The sequence below is a fragment of the Scyliorhinus torazame genome, chromosome 8 (genome assembly GCF_047496885.1).
Source record: "Scyliorhinus torazame isolate Kashiwa2021f chromosome 8, sScyTor2.1, whole genome shotgun sequence".
NCBI classification, from domain to species: Eukaryota; Metazoa; Chordata; class Chondrichthyes; order Carcharhiniformes; family Scyliorhinidae; genus Scyliorhinus; species Scyliorhinus torazame.
In genome coordinates, this window is record NC_092714.1 from 75,135,013 (window position 1) to 75,152,393 (window position 17,381).

The 17,381-nt window shown below is 50.0% G+C and overlaps 1 protein-coding gene across 2 annotated transcripts in view; it reads left to right on the forward strand.

The window, feature by feature from the left end:
- fundc1 (FUN14 domain containing 1) overlaps positions 1 to 17,381 on the forward strand; it is a 60,990-nt gene that overhangs the window by 27,611 nt on the left and 15,998 nt on the right. The gene's annotated exons all lie outside the window — the stretch shown is intronic.

Here is a 17,381-nt window from a genome sequence, read left to right on the forward strand (position 1 = left end):
CCAGACAAAAGCAAGGACACATTCGTTAGTATGTAAATCTGGGCAGCGTTCCTAGCTCAGTTTTCATGACAACGGATAAAGTTTGGTTGGAACGGAATATCACAGTCACACCATATCAAAATTTGATGGACAGCCATTTCTATCAAATTGAATGAACTATAGTTATTATGGCCCAATCACAGACAGCAAGGGGACAGAACATTAACAATAGCAATTACCTTAAACAGAGGTGCCGAATTTGAACAATTCATTCCGGAATCATCTTACTTAATTTCTTTAACTATTTCCTGCACTTTGCTCTGAAAGCCGCCATTTTGTCTATTTCCAATTTCTCTGTATTGTGTATTTTAATTTGAAGAAATCATCAAGAACTGTAATTTGTATTGAATTCAACTGAGTCATCTGTATTTGCTTGGACAAAACAAACTTTTTAAAAGCTCTGTATTTGCAAGCAAACTGACCTGATCAAGAGACATTTGAAACTAACTGAATAAAGCTACAATTTACTTCACGAATTAAGCTCAGTTTTAAGTTCTGTCGAGTGATATATAGTGCGGCGACACATAAGATATATTAACCAAGTACAGATCTATCAATATCTGAGACCTCCCCTCTCCCACCCCCCTTCTAGAAACTACCTGTCCTGTATCCCCCGTGGCGCTAGGAGCGGAAAGGTTGAAAATCGCAAATAATCCCGTGTCCGCAGATATCTAAACCCATTCCCTCTCGGCAATTCAAATTTCTCCTCTTTAAAAACTCCAAACAGGGAAAGCTCCCATCTATGAATACATCTCCCATCCTCTCGATCCCTGCCATCTCCGAAACCCCCCATCTAGCCTCCCCGGAACAAACCGATGATTGTTACAAATTGGAGCCCAGACCGATGCGCCCTCCACTCTTATATGCTTCCTCCACTGCCCCCAGACTCTCAGGGCCGCCACTACCACCACTATGCTTGTAGAGTATCGGGCTGGCGAGAACGGCAGAGGTGTGGTTATCAATGCCCCCAGACTTGTGTCCTTACATGATGCCGCCTCTACTCGCTCCCACACCGACGACGCCCCCCCCCCCCCCCCCCCCCCCACTACCCACTTCCTAATCATGGCTATGTTTGCCGCCCAGTAATAGTTGCTAAAGTTTGGCAGCGCCAACCCACCCTCCCCCCGACTACGCTCCAGCAGCAATTTCTTCATTCACGGGGATTCACCCACCCACACAAAACCAGAAATCACCTTACTTACCCGTTTAAAAAGGCCTTTGGGATAAAGACGGAGAGGCACTGGAAAACAAACAGAAATCTCGGGAGGACTGTCATTTTCACGGTCTGTACCCTCCCCGCCAATGACAGCGGGAGCATGTCCCACCTTCGAAAATCCTCCTTCATTTGTTCCACTAGCCGGGTCAAATTTAGTTCATGTAACAGCTCCCATTCTCGTGCCACCTGGATTCCCAAATAACAGAAGCTCCCTCCCACCACTCTGAACGGCAGCTCTCCCAGTCTCCTCTCCTGCCTCCTTGCCTGGATCGCAAACATCTCACTTTTCCCCATATTCAATTAGTACCCTGAAAACCGGCCAAATTCCCCTAAGATCCGCATAATCTCCCCCACCCCCCCTAAATATACAAGAGCAGGTCGTCAGCGTATAACGAGACCCCTTCTGGTCTTCCCCTATCACCTCCAGGACACAATCGTCTATCCTTGAGGCCAAGATTTTAGCCAACAATTTGGCATCGACATTCAATAGGCAGATTGGCCTGTATGACCCGCTTCGCTCTGGGTCCTTCTGCTTCAGGATCAGTGAGATCGAGGCCTGTGACATTGTTGGGGAATAACACCCCGCTTCCTTACCTCATTCAATGCACTCACCAGCAGCAGGCCCAACATCTCAGAACTTTTTGTAGTATTCCACTGGGTAGCCGTCCGGTCCTGGGGCCTTACCCGACTCCAGCATGGACTCCAATCAATCTCGATCGGGGCTCCCAACCCCTCCACCAACCCTTCTTCCACCTTCAGGAACTTCAACTCTCCCAAAAACTGCCTCATCCCCTCCACCCCAGCTGGGGGTTCCGACTCATATAGCCAACTATAAAACTCCTTAAACACCCCGTTCACCCCTGCTGGGTCCAAGACCGTATTCCCTCCTCTGTCCTTCACTCTTCCTATCTCCATGGCCACCTCCCTTTTCCTTAGCTGATGTGCAAGCATCCTCCTGGCCTTCTCTCCATTCTCGTATATCGCCCTCCTCGCCTTCCTCAACTGCTCCACCCCTTTCCCTGTAGACAACAGACCAAACTCCATCTGTAGCTTCTGCCACTCCTTCAATAATCCTGCCTCCAGGGCCTCAGAATATCTCCTGTCTACCTGGAGTATTTTCCCAACCAAACTATCTATCTCTGCTCGCTCCACCTTCTCCCTATGGGCCCGTATCGATATTAGCTCCCACCTAACCACTGCCTTCAGCGCTTCCCAAACCGTTGCTGCTGAAACTCCCCCGTGTCATTTATTTCCAGATAGTTCTGGATGGAATCCCTCACATGCCCGCACACTCCCTCGTCCGCTAACAGTCCTACGTCCAATCTCCATTGCGGGCGCTGACCACTCTCCTTGCTCAATCGGCGAATACTCTGTATCAACCACTCCTTCCAGTAAAGCCCTGTTCAAGATTTTAAAAATCGATCCGTGAGTATACTTTGTACATGGGAAAAGAAAGAAAACTTCTTTGCTCTTGGCCGCCCGAACCTCCCATGGGTCTACCGCCCCCATCTGCTCCATGAACCCCTTTAGTTCCTTCGCCACTGCAGGCACCCTCCCTGTCTTTGACCTTGACCGGTCCAACCTTGGATCAATGACCGTATTAAAGTTCCGCCCCCCCATGATCAGCTTAGTCCGGGGTCTTCCCTAACACCCGTCTCATAAACTCCGCATCGTCCCAGTTTGGTGTGTAAATATTCACGAACACCACCGGCATCCCCTCCAGCTTCCTGCTCATCATGATATACCTACCCCCGCATCCGCAACTATATTCCCTGTCTCAAATGAGACCCGCTTATTGATCACGATCGCGACCCCCCCTTGTCTTAGAATCCAATCCCGAGTGAAATACTTGCCCGACCCACGCCTTCCTCAATCTGGTCTGATCTATCACCCTCAGGTGTGTCTCCTGTAGCATTGCCACGTCCGCCTTCAATCACCTCAAATGTGCGAACACGCGAACCCTCTTAACTGGCCCATTCAGCCCTCTGACGTTCCATGGGATCAGCCTGGTCGGGAGGCATCCCCCCCCCCCCCCCCCCCCCCCCCCCCACCCGGCCGATCAACCATCACCCTTCTTAGGTCAGCCTCCAGCTCACGTCCCAGGCCCGCCCTCAGGCCCCCACCATCCTCGACCTCCCATTTGTCTCCCAACAACAATTCCCCCCCCCATTAACAGAACAACAATCCCCTCAACAAACATATCACCTGCTCGCCCCCCACTGCGCTTTCGTGGGCTAGCCCGCCCAGCTAGCCTGGTAGCCCCCGCCCATGGCGCTAAACATCCTACCCACTACTGTTCACCCCCACCCCCACCCCCCGCTCGAACATACATATTCAAAACAGCACAGTCCCCAACAAACACACAAAGAAAAAAATCCACCCCCTTCCCCCCACAAGAACAAAGTTGACCTCCAAAACTGAGCAACGGCCCAAACGTTGATACAGAAAGCACTCTATGTACAATTCAAAACAAAAATAACTTTTACAGAATTGATACAGCATTACCCGCCCCCAGAGTTCAGAGTCTTCAGTCACCTGCCAGCCTTTTATCTTTACCAAAGTCCATCGCCTTGTCCGGCGATCCAAAATAATGCTCCTGACCCTCATAGGTGACCCACAAATGGGCTGGATGTAGCATTCCAAACTTCACCCCCTTCTTGAAGAGGGCCGATTTTACTCTATTAAATCCTGCTCTTCATTTGGCCAGTTTCGCACCCAGGTCCTGGTAGATGCGCAGCTCGCTGTTTTCCCACTTGCAGCTCCATGTTGCTTGGCCCACCACAAAATCTGTTCCTTTTCCAGGAACTGGTGCATTCGCACCGCCATCGCCCTCGGCGGCTCATTCACACGCGGCTTCCTCGCAAACGCTCTATGCGCTCTGTCCACTTCCAAGAGTCGAGCAAATGCCCCATCACCCATTAACTTTTCAAGCATACTTGCCACATACGTGCAAACATCCTATCTCTCGCTGCCCTCCGGGAGGCTGACGATCCTCATATTCTGCCTACGGACTTATTCTCCAGGTCCTTCACCTTCTCCTGCAGCCTTTCCTGGTGGTCCCTCATTAGCCCCACCTCCGCCTCCAGTGCGGTTAGCTGGTCCTCGTGCTCAGCCACCTTCTCCTCCACCTTCTAGATCGCCAGTCCGTGGGCTTCTAGATCCGATTCCACCTGATCGATTGGTGTCTTGATCGGGTCTAAACCTTCCTTCTTTTGCTTGGCGAAACTCTCCTGAATGAATTTCACCAACTGTACGGTTGACCACTGGGCCGCCAAGCCAGGATCCTGCACCTCCGCCATGTTTTCCTGTGCTGTAGGTTCTGCATGCGCCTTCTTTGCTTGGCTATTTCTTCTTATAAGACCACTTCTAGTCCACGTCTCCATATACTGGTGGGGGATTCTTCCTCACTGCCTCACCTGCCACCGATTTTTCCAATAACATTCCAAAAGGGTCGGGAGAAAAGGTCCGTCGCGAGTGGGAGCTACCAAATACGCAACCTCCTACTCCATGGCTGCCACCGGATGCCCACTTTGACCTATTGACAACAGGGAAGTTGGTGGGTCAGCTTCACTGCTCAAGAGGGGTTCAGTATGGACTTCCGGGTGCGGCGATGACCAGCTGAGTCACACGTTTCGGCAGCTCCCGGTGTAACGGACTTTTGGGCTCTTAATAAGAGCCCCAACGGCAATTTTAATGGCTAAAAGTACTATGCGGTGAACCAGAAGGGAATCCCCCCTGGAAACGGATGGAAAAAGGAGAGGAAGGTGGCCGGATTGCGGTGGATCCTTTAGAGCAGCGGCAAGGAAGGCAAGCAAAAACCAAGATGGCGCCGGAAGGTGGCAGTTTAATATGGGGCCCTGAACAACACGAGTTTTTGAAACGCTGCGTGGAAGAACTCAAAAAGGAAATGAAGAAGGAGCTGTTGGCCCCGATATTACAGGCGATCGAAGGGCTAAAGGAGGAGCAAAAGACCCAGGAGCGGGAGCTTCGGGTCGTGAAGGCAAAGGCAGCCGAGAATGAGGACGACATACAGGGCCTGGTGGTGAAGACGGAGATGCACGAGGCACACCATAAACGATGTGTGAAAAGGCTGGAGGCGCTGGAGAACAACGCGAGGAGGAACAACCTAAGGATTCTTGGCCTTCCTGAAGGTGCGGAGGGAGCGGACGTCGGGGCATATGTGAGCACGATGCTGCACTCGTTAATGGGAGCGGAGGCCCCGGCGGGTCCGCTGGAGGTGGAGGGAGCATACCGAGTGATGGCGCTAGGACCGAGAGCAGGAGAAATTCCTAGAGCCATAGTGGTGAGATTCCTCCGTTTTAAGGACAGAGAGATGGTCCTTAGATGGGCAAAGAAAACTCGGAGCAGTAAGTGGGAGAACGCGGTGATCCGCGTATACCAAGACTGGAGTGCGGAGGTGGCGAGAAGGAGGGCGAGCTTTAATCGGGCCAAGGCGGTGCTTCACAAAAAGAAGATAAAATTCGGAATGCTGCAACCGGCAAGACTGTGGGTCACATATCAAGGGAGGCACCACTACTTTGAGACGGCGGATGAGGCGTGGACTTTTATCGTGGAAGAAAAATTGGAATGAGCGGGTTATTAAAAAAAAAGAACGTTTGAAACAAAGTGGTGGGGCGAGTATGGGGGGCGAAGAAGGGGGGAAAGAGGAGTTTTATGTTATTAATCCTGCGATGTGGTAACTTTTCTCTCTTCCACAGGAGGTGGTGGGGGGAGGAAAGGAGGTGGAAGAGATGGGGCGTTGGCCATTGGGGGCGGGGCCAAGGGGGAAGCGCGGGCTCGGTTCTCGCGCTATGACAATCATGGCGGGAATAGGGAAGCAGGAAGGAGGGGGCATCGCACGGTGCGAGCCGAGGTCACGGGGGGAAGCCGAGGTCGGCCAGAGTTTGCTGACTTCTGGGAGCAACATGGGGGGTGTAACTACGCTAGTGGGGGATCTAGCGGGGGGGGTGGGAGGGGGGAATTATTGGGCTGCTGCTGCTGGGGAGAGGGGGGAGCTGGTATGGGGTGGGATGGGCGGGGGGGCACCGCCTGGGGGGGACACAGCTGCGTGGGAACCGGGTGAGGAGCTGGAAAAAGGGGATGGCTAATCGACAAGGGGGGGAGGGGTAAAAAGCCCCCCAACCCGGCTGATCACGTGGAACGTGAGAGGGCTGAACGGGCCGATAAAGAGGGCACGGGTACTCGCACACCTTAAGAAACTTAAGGCAGACGTGGTTATGTTACAGGAAACGCATTTGAAACTGATAGACCAGGTGAGACTACGCAAAGGTTGGGTGGGGCAGGTGTTCCATTCGGGGCTAGATGCGAAAAACAGGGGGGTGGCTATATTAGTGGGGAAGCGGGTAATGTTTGAGGCAAAGACTATAGTGGCGGTTAACGGGGGCAGATACGTGATGGTGAGTGGCAAACTACAGGGGGAGACGGTGGTTTTGGTAAACGTACATGCCCCGAACTGGGATGATGCCAATTTTATGAGGCGTATGCTAGGACGCCTCCCGGACCTAGAGGTGGGAAAGTTGGTAATGGGGGGAGATTTCAATACGGTGTTGGAACCAGGGCTGGACAGGTCGAGGTCCAGGACTGGAAGGAGGCCGGCAGCAGCCAAGGTGCTTAAAGATTTTATGGAGCAGATGGGAGGAGTAGACCCGTGGAGATTTAGCAGACCTAGGAGTAAGGAGTTTTCGTTTTTCTCCTATGTCCACAAAGTCTATTCGCGAATAGACTTTTTTGTTTTGGGAAGGGCGTTGATCCCGAAGGTGAGGGGAACGGAGTATACGGCTATAGCCATTTCGGATCACGCTCCACATTGGGTGGACTTAGAGATAGGGGAGGAAACAAAAGGGCGCCCACCCTGGAGAATGGACATGGGACTAATGGCAGATGAGGGGGTGTGTCTAAGGGTGAGGGGGTGCATTGAAAAGTACTTGGAACTCAATGACAATGGGGAGGTCCAGGTGGGAGTGGTCTGGGAGGCGCTGAAGGCAGTGGTTAGAGGGGAGCTGATATCAATAAGGGCACATAAAGGAAAGCAGGAGAGTAGGGAACGGGAGCGGTTGCTGCAAGAACTTCTGAGGGTGGACAGGCAATATGCGGAGGCACCGGAAGAGGGACTGTACAGGGAAAGGCAAAGGCTACACGTAGAATTTGACTTGCTGACAACGGGTACTGCAGAGGCACAGTGGAGGAAGGCACAGGGTGTACAGTACGAATATGGGGAGAAGGTTGCTGGCCCACCAATTGAGGAAAAGGGGAGCAGCGAGGGAAATAGGGGGAGTGAGGGATGAGGAAGGAGAGATGGAGCGGGGAGCGGAGAGCGGAGAGAGTGAATGGAGTGTTCAAGGCATTTTATAAAAAATTATACGAAGCTCAACCCCCGGATGGGAGGGAGAGAATGATGGGCTTTCTAGACCGGCTGGAATTTCCCAAGGTGGTGGAGCAGGAAAGGGTGGGACTGGGAGCACAGATTGAAATAGAGGAAGTAGTGAAAGGAATTAGGAGCATGCAGGCGGGGAAGGCTCCGGGACCGGATGGATTCCCAGTTGAATTTTACAGGAAATTTGTGGACTTGCTCGCCCCGCTACTGATGAGGACCTTTAATGAGGCAAAGGAAAGGGGACAGCTGCCCCCGACTATGTCTGAGGCAACGATATCGCTTCTCCTAAAGAAGGAAAAGGACCCGCTGCAATGCGGGTCCTATAGACCTATTTCCCTCCTAAATGTAGACGCTAAGATTCTGGCCAAGGTAATGGCAATGAGGATAGAGGATTGTGTCCCGAGGGTGGTCCATGAGGACCAAACTGGGTTTGTGAAGGGGAGACAGCTGAATACGAATATACGGAGGCTGCTAGGGGTAATGATGATGCCCCCACCAGAGGGGGAAGCGGAGATAGTGGTGGTGATGGATGCCGAGAAAGCATTTGATAGAGTGGAGTGGGATTATTTGTGGGAGGTGCTGAGGAGATTTGGTTTTGGAGATGAGTATGTTGGATGGGTGCAGCTGTTGTATAGGGCCCCAGTGGCGAGTGTGGTCACGAATGGACGGGGATCTGCATACTTTCGGCTCCATAGAGGGACAAGGCAGGGATGCCCTCTGTCCCCATTACTGTTTGCACTGGCGATTGAGCCCCTGGCAATAGCATTGAGGGGTGCCAAGAAGTGGAGGGGAGTACTTAGAGGAGGAGAAGAACACCGGGTATCTCTGTATGCGGATGATTTGTTATATGTAGCGGACCCGGCGGAGGGGATGCCAGAGATAATGCGGACACTTCGGGAGTTTGGAGAATTCTCAGGATATAAACTGAACATGGGGAAAAGTGAGTTGTTTGTGGTGCATCCAGGGGAGCAGAGCAGAGAAATAGAGGACTTTCCGCTGAGGAAGGTAACAAGGGACTTTCGTTACTTGGGGATCCAGATAGCCAAGAATTGGGGTACATTGCATAGGTTAAATTTAACGCGATTGGTGGAACAAATGGAGGAGGACTTCAAGAGATGGGACATGGTATCCCTGTCACTGGCAGGGAGGGTGCAGGCAGTTAAAATGGTAGTCCTCCCGAGATTCCTCTGTGTTTCAGTGCCTCCCGGTGGTGATCACGAAGGCTTTTTTCAAAAGGATCGAAAAGAGTATCATGAGTTTTGTGTGGGCCGGGAAGACCCCGAGAGTGAGGAAGGGATTCTTACAGCGTAGTAGGGATAGGGGGGTGCTGGCACTACCGAGCCTAAGTGAGTACTACTGGGCCGCCAATATCTCAATGGTGAGTAAGTGGATGGGGGAAGAGGAGGGAGCGGCGTGGAAGAGATTGGAGAGGGCGTCCTGTAGGGGGACTAGCCTACAAGCTATGGTGACGGCCCCATTGCCGTTCTCACCGAAGAAATACACCACAAGCCCGGTGGTGGTGGCGACTTTGAAAATTTGGGGACAGTGGAGACGGCATAGGGGAAAGACGGGAGCCTTGGTGGGGTCCCCGATAAGAAACAACCATAGGTTTGCCCCGGGGAGAATGGATGGGGGATTTGGAATATGGCAAAGAGCAGGAGTAACACAATTGAAAGATCTGTTTGTGGATGGGAAGTTCGCAAGTCTGGGAGCGCTGACCGAGAAATATGGGTTGCCCCAAGGGAATGCATTCCGGTATATGCAACTGAGGGCTTTTGCGAGGCAGCAGGTGAGGGAATTCCCGCAGCTCCTGACGTATGAGGTGCAGGACAGAGTAATCTCAAAGACATGGGTGGGGGACGGTAAGGTGTCAGATATATATAGGGAAATGAGGGACGAGGGGGAGATTATGGTAGATGAGCTGAAAGGGAAATGGGAAGAAGAGCTGGGGGAGGAGATTGAGGAGGGGGTGTGGGCGGATGCCTTAAGTAGGGTAAACTCATCGTCCTCGTGTGCCAGGCTAAGCCTGATTCAATTTAAGGTGTTACACAGGGCGCATATGACTGGAGCACGGCTCAGTAAATTTTTTGGGGTAGAGGATAGGTGTGCGAGATGCTCGAGAAGCCCAGCGAATCACACCCACATGTTCTGGTCATGTCCGGCACTACAGGGGTTCTGGGTGGGGGTGACAAAGGTGCTTTCGAAAGTAGTGGGGGTCCAGGTCGAACCAAGCTGGGGGTTGGCTATATTTGGGGTTGCACAAGAGCCGGGAGTGCAGGAGGCGAGAGAGGCCGATGTTTTGGCCTTTGCGTCCCTAGTAGCCCGGCGCAGGATACTGTTGATGTGGAAGGAAGCCAAGCCCCCGGGGGTGGAGACCTGGATAAATGACATGGCAGGGTTTATAAAGCTGGAACGGATTAAGTTCGTCCTAAGGGGATCGGCTCAAGGGTTCACCAGGCGGTGGCAACCGTTCGTCGAATACCTCACAGAAAGATAGAGGGAATGGAAAAGAAGGCAGCAGCAGCAGCCCAGGGGGGAGGGGGGGGGGGGGAGGAACCAGAAGGAGTCTCAGGGTTATTAATATATATTTATAATATGTATAGGTCATTGCTATAAATAATTGTATATTGGATTGTTAAACCATATTTTTGGAGAGTGTTTTTCTGAGACAAGGCAGTTGCCATTTAGTTTTAGTTTTAGTTTTTGTTATATATTATTTATTCCTTGTTTATAAAACAGGTCATTGTTATTTATACTGTTATATTATTGTGTAAAGGATACACAATGTACTGTGATGGTCGACCAAAAATTTTCAATAAAATATTCTTAAAAAAAAAAAAGAGGGGTTCAGTATGAGTATTGGGAGAAGGCTAATCGGCTGCTAGTCCATCAGTTGAGGCGACAGGCGGCTGCGCGGGTGATTGTGCAGGTGAGGGAGGCAGGAGGAGGGTTGGTGACGACGCCGGAAAAAAATCAATGAGGCTTTTTGAGGCCTTCTATCAGGGGCTGTATACGTCTGAGTCCCGGGGGGGGGGGATAATATGGGGCATTTTGGGGGTGGGTTGGTGTTTATGAAGGTGGAGAATGGGAAGAGACATGGATTTGAGGTACCATTGGGGTTGCAGGTGATAATGGAGTGTATGGCGTTTGTTGCAATTGAGAAAGGCACCGGGGCTTTCAAGTAGAATTTTATAAACCCTGTTTTTGGCCGAGTTGATGCCCCATCTCCTGGAGATGTATAATGAATTGTTGACGAAGCGGGAGTTGCCGGCCACACTTGTGCAAGCTTCTATTTTGTTGATCCCAAAGAAGGATAAATACCCAACAAAGTGTGGGTCTTGCAGGTCCATCTCCCTTCTGAATACAAATGTGGAGGTATGAAAGAGCAGCACAGTAGCACAGTGTTAGCATTGTTGTTTCACAGCGCCAGAGTGCTGAGTTCGATTCCCAGCTTGAGTCACTGTCTGTGCAAAGTCTGCACTTTCTACCCCTGTCTGTATGGGTTTCCTCCGGGTGCTCCGGTTTCCTCCTGCAAGTCCCAAAAGATGTGCTTGTTAGGTGAATTGGACATTTTGAATTCTCCCTCAGTGTACCTGAACAGGCGCTGTATTGTGGCGACAAGGGGATTTTCACAGTAACTTCATTTCAGTGTTAATGTAAGCCTACTTGTGACAACATTAAAGATTATTATTATTGGCTACGATGCTGGCGAGGAGGTTGGACGTGTATGTGCCAGATGTGGTCTCAGAGGAACAGAGGTTTGTCAAGGGGAGGCAGTTCTCAAGCAACATCAGGAGGATTTTGAATGTGATAAACACCCTGTCAAGGGGTAGAGCGCCGGAGGTTATCATATCAATGGACGCGGAGAAAATTGTTGACTGGGTAGAATGGAGGTAATTGTTCGAGATCCTGAGGAGGTTTGGGTTTGGACTGACGTTTGTTGCATGGGTGCAGTTGTCTGCATCCTTCACGGCGAATGTGAGAACGAACAAGAAGAATTTGGGATATTTTGGGTTGCATAGGGCAACAAAGTAGGGAAGTCCGCTGTCCCCATTGTTATTTGCGTTGGCTAGTGAGCCCTTGGCAATTGCGCTAAGGGCTTCAAGAGTGAAAGGGCATTCTGAGGGGAGGTAGGGAGCACAAGGTGCTATTGTATGCGGATGATTTATTGTTTTACATCTCAAACCCGCTGGAGTGTATGGGGAAAATAATGGACCGACTGGGGAATTTCGGTGCATTTTCAGGGTATAACTGGGTAGTGAAAAGTGAGGTATGTCCGGTGAACGCCCAGGCGAGGAGTGCAAATGTGGGTGCCCTGCCATTCAAGGTGGCCAGGATAAGATTTCAGTATCTGGGTATTTAAGTGGCCCATGATTGGGCCACAATGCATAAATGATAGAGGGGTCAAAACGGATTTGAAGAGGTAGGAAGCCCTGCCACTCTCTCTGCCAGGGAGGGTACAGACCGCGAAGATGAATGTTTGGCCGAGGTTTTTATTTATTTTTCAGTTCCTTCCAATATTCCTTCCCATGGTGTTTTTCCGGAGGGTGGGTAAATTAATTTTGGAATTTGTTTGGGCAGGTAAGACACCCAGGTCTGGGATTTTGCATGTAAGGAGCTGCCCTTGTTCCTTCAGCTGTCAAAGCATACGCTGTTAGATAAGTTGTTCACTCAGGATGAGCTGGGAGGGGCGGGGAGGATTGGGGATATTTATGAATGGCTTTTGGAGAAGATAAGACGCCAGAGGAGGAACTGGGGATATGGCTTGGGCGGGGGGAGGGGGGGGGATCCTGGAGTGAAATAATGCACCAGATAAATTCAACCTAATTCTGTGCTATGCAGTTCAAGGTGGTGCAGAGGGCTCATATGATCGGGCTCGGTTTCTTTTGGAAGTGGAGGTAGCATGACCGGTACAGGCTTGGAGTGCCGAAGGACCTGTTCCTGTGTTGTATTGTTCTTTGAATGAGAGACATATGGGAGGGGGAGGGGGAATCACGCTCATATATTCTGGGGATGCACAAAGTTTCTGGGCAGTGGTTTTCGAGACTCTGTCGGAAATAGTGGGGATGAGGATGTCGGCGTACCCTTTGGTGGCGATTTTTGGTGTTTCGGATCTGCTGGAGGGGAAGGGGGCCAATGTCGTGGCCTTCATCTCTCTGGTTGCCCAGCAGTGAATCTTACTGAGTTGGATGTCAGCAGTGCCGCAGCGGGTTTCGGCATGGCTGGGGAATTTGTATGAATTTTTAAAACTGGAGAAGATCAAGTTCCCTCTCGGGGGTCAGAAGAGTTGTTCTATGTGAGACGGAGGCTCTTTCTGTTCCTATTTGAGGATCTATTTGTTGCCAGCGGGAGGGGAGGGGACCAACACTCGTTTGTTAACTCATTTCTTCTCTAAATATCCAGAGAAACTCTGACTATCCGTCTTCATATTTCTAGCTAGCTTTCTCGCAGTGTATTTTTTCCCTCCTGAAGGTCAGAGTTACAACAGCACACAAGGAGGCCATTTGACTCATTGAGTCCACGCCAGAGTTTGTATAGAGCATTCCAGTTACTTCCCGGCACCATATTTAAATACTTGTCCAGCACCCTCGTCACTTTCTCCAGCCCATCTGTCTTCACCAGATCGTGTAGGATGTCAGCAACCCTGAGGAAAAGGCTAGCAACTTCAAGAAAAAGACTGTTCCTTGATTCAGCCACCCTCTCCCTGAGCCCATCATATGCGAGACGCCCAAGCCCCACTTGGACCTTTACCCACTGCATCTGGAGTCTTCTCCCATCCCTTTCCAGTGAACAATCCGGTATTCTTTTGACCCCTTGTTTGTGACATTTTCATGCAGCCTTGTCGGGGTCCAGTTTCCATCCTCTCGGTCTTCCCTCTACCTTCCATTGTCTTCATCCACTTCCTTGCCCTTCTGCCTGCCATGAGCCCGCACACCATCTCTCCTTGCACAGCCCTCCTTCCACATTACCTCCCTTGGCTTCATCAGGCCACCACCCTGGTCAAAATTCAGACCTTCATTGTGGTGGCTGTGTAAGTACAGTTCTGTCCAGATAGACACTGGTGCATGGCACTGGGGGAAAGGAGATCCCTACACTCCCCAACTCCAGGTGCAGTACTGATCCAAGATGGTGAAATAGGAGGGTCCATAGGTCCAGGAGCACAATGCTGTTCATGAAGTCCAGCTTGGCATGGGGACGTAGGCCCCAACAGAGTGGTGAACCGCACATCAGGTGCAGCGGAGCACTCTGGCAGAAAGGCTTTTTTACCTTCACCTCAAGTCATTTGTGAACTGAGGACTGTCTTGTGCATGCCATTCTTTAGCAATCGGGTTTTAGACCAATGTAACTTCACGCTAGTGTGGCGCAAGATTGGATGATCTGGCGGGATGCTGGCGGGCGACTGTTTTAATAAGCATTCATGAGATGCAAATGGAATTCATGCCACCACTCAATAGGATACCCCTGGCCTCCGGGGCCCAGGGGTATCCTACTGTCTCTTTGCAGAGGAAATGTTTTATCTGTAAGTGTCTCAATTCCTCTCCTGTTGGCAATTCCCATTCCTCTGTCGGTTTATTCAGCGTTGCTAGTCTGTGCCCTACCTAGAAGTCCCTAACTGTCAGCATTCCCCCATCCTGTTTCCATTTTTTAAAACATTGTGTCCAACATGGCTGGTGGGAATGTGTGGTTAATGCAGATGGGGCCATTCTGGTCTTAGTTGGCCCCATGTTTTCAGTGTGGCCGCTACCCAATGGGCTCGATGTGTATTTTGCCGAGGGGGATGGGAGTGCTGCCGTGGTCAGGGCCCAGAGGGTCGTTCCCTTGCAGGAGGCCTCCTCCATCTGTACCCACTCCGAGTTGGATTCTTGCACCCATCGCCTCACTCTTTCCGCTGCTTTTGCCCCGTGGTAATAAGACCATAAGACCATAAGACATGGGAGCGTAAGTAAGGCCATTCGGCCCATCGAGTCCACTCCGCCATTCAATCATGGCTGATTTCAACTCCATTTACCCGCTCTCTCTCCATAGCCCTTAATTCCTCGAGAAATCAAGAATTTATCAACTTCTGTCTTAAAGACACTCAACGTCCCGGCCTCCACCGCCCTCTGTGGCAATGAATTCCACAGACCCACCACTCTCTGGCTGAAGAAATTTCTCCTCATCTCTGTTCTAAAGTGACTCCCTTTTATTCTAAGGCTGTGCCCCCGGGTCCTAGTCTCCCCTGCTAATGGAAACAACTTCCCTACATCCACCCTATCTAAGCCATTCATTATCTTGTAAGTTTCTATTAGATCTCCCCTCAACCTCCTAAACTCCAATGAATATAATCCCAGGATCCTCAGACGTTCATCGTATGTTAGGCCTACCATTTCTGGGATCATTCATCTAGATCGTTCATATATAAAGAGAACAGCTGTGGCCCCAACACTGCAGGTTTGGCAGTGTCAGGCCTCCCTTAAATTTCCTCCTCTGCAGTGTTGATTTGGGGTCCTTCCCCCCCCCCCCCCCCCCCACACACACACACACACCATAATTAAGCTATCTAGGTTCTGGAAGAAGGCCTTGGGGATGAAGATCGGTATGGACCTACACAGAAAGGGAAACCTCGGCAGCACGTATATTTTGATCATCTGCACTCTCCCTGCCAGGGAGAGTGGGAGTGCGGCCCAACTCTGTAGGTCCTTTTTGACTTCCTCCACCAGGGTGGTCAAAACATAAGAACTAGAAGAAGGAGTAGGCCTTCTGGCCCCTCGAGCCCGCTCCACCATTCAATGAGATCATGGCTGATCTTTTGTGGACTCGGCTCCACTTTCCGGCCCGAACACCAGAACCCTTAATCCCTTTATTCTTCAAAAACCTATCTATCTTTATCTTAAAAACATTTAATGAAGGAGCCTCTACTGTTTCACTAGGCAAGGAATTCCATAGATTCACAACCCTTTGGGTGAAGAAATTCCTCCTAAACTCAGTCCTAAATCTACTTCCCCTTATTTTGAGGCTATGCCCCCTAGTTCTGCTTTCACCCGCCAGTGGAAACAACCTGCCCGCATCTATCCTATCTATTCCTTTCATAATTTTATATGTGTCTATAAGATCCCCCCTCATCCTTCTAAATTTCAACGAGTACAGTCCCAGTCTACTCAACCTCTCCTTGTAATCCAACCCCTTCAGCTCTGGGATTAACCTAGTGAATCTCCTCTGCACACCCTCCAGTACGTCCTTTCTCAAATAAGGAGACCAAAACTGAACACAATACTCCAGGTGTAGCCTCACTAACACCTTATACAATTGCAGCATAACCTCCCTAGTCTTAAATTCCATCCCCCTAGCAATGAAGGACAAAATTCCATTTGCCTTCTTAATCACCTGTTGCACCTGTAAACTAACTTTTTGCGACTCATGCACTAGCACACCCAGGTCTCTCTGCACAGCAGCATGTTTTAATATTTTATCATTTAAATAATAATCCCTTTTGCTGTTGTTCCTACCAAAATGGATAACCTCACATTTGTCAACATTATATTCCATCTGCCAGATCCTAGCCCATTCACTTAGCCTATCCAAATCCCTCTGCACTTTTTGCTTTACCACTTATCTTAGTGTCGTTTGCAAACTTGGACACATTGCCCTTGGTCCCCAACTCCAAATCATCTATGTAAATTGTGAACAGTTGTGGGCCCAACACTGATACCTGAGGGACACCACTAGCTACTGATTGCCAACCAGAGAAACACCCATTAATCCCCACTCTTTGCTTTCTATTAATTAACCAATCCTCTATGCATGCTACTACTTTCCCCTTAATGCCATGCATCTTTATCTTATGCAGCAACCTTTTGTGTGGCACCTTGTCAAAGGCTTTCTGGAAATCCAGATATACCACATCCATTGGCTCCCCGTTATCTACCGCACTGGTAATGTCCTCAAAAAATTCCACTAAATTAGTTAGGCATGACCTGCCCTTTATGACCCCACGCTGCGTCTGCCCAATGGGACAATTTCCATCCAGTTGCCTCGCTATTTCTTCCTTGATGATAGATTCCAGCATCTTCCCTACTACCGAAGTTAAGCTCACTGGCCTATAATTACCCGCTTTCTGCCTACCTCCTTTTTTAAACAGTGGTGTCACGTTTGCTAATTTCCAATCCGCCTGGACCAGCCCAGAGTCTAGTGAATTTTGATAAATTATCACTAGTGCATTTGCAATTTCCCTAGCCATCTCTTTTAGCACTCTGGGATGCATTCCATCAGGGCCAGGAGACTTGTCTACCTTTAGCCCCATTAGCTTGCCCATCACTCCCTCCTTGGTGGGTGATAACAATCCTCTCAAGGTCCTCACCTGTCATGGTCCTCATTTCCATCAGTCACTGGCATGTTTTTTGTGTCTTCCACTGTGAAGACCGACCCAAAAAACCTGTTCAGTTCCTCAGCCATTTCCTCATCTCCCATTATTAAATCTCCCTTCTCATCCTCTAAAGGACCAATATTTACCTTAGCCACTCTTTTTTGTTTTATATATTTGTAGAAACCTTTACTATCTGTTTTTATATTCTGAGCAAGTTTACTCTCATAATCAATCTTACTCTTCTTTATAGCTTTTTTAGTAGCTTTCTGTTGCCCCCTAAAGATTTCTCAGTCCTCTAGTCTCCCACTAATCTTTGCTACTTTATATGCTTTTTCCTTCAATTTGATACTCTCCCTTATTTCCTTAGATATCCACGGTCGATTTTCCCT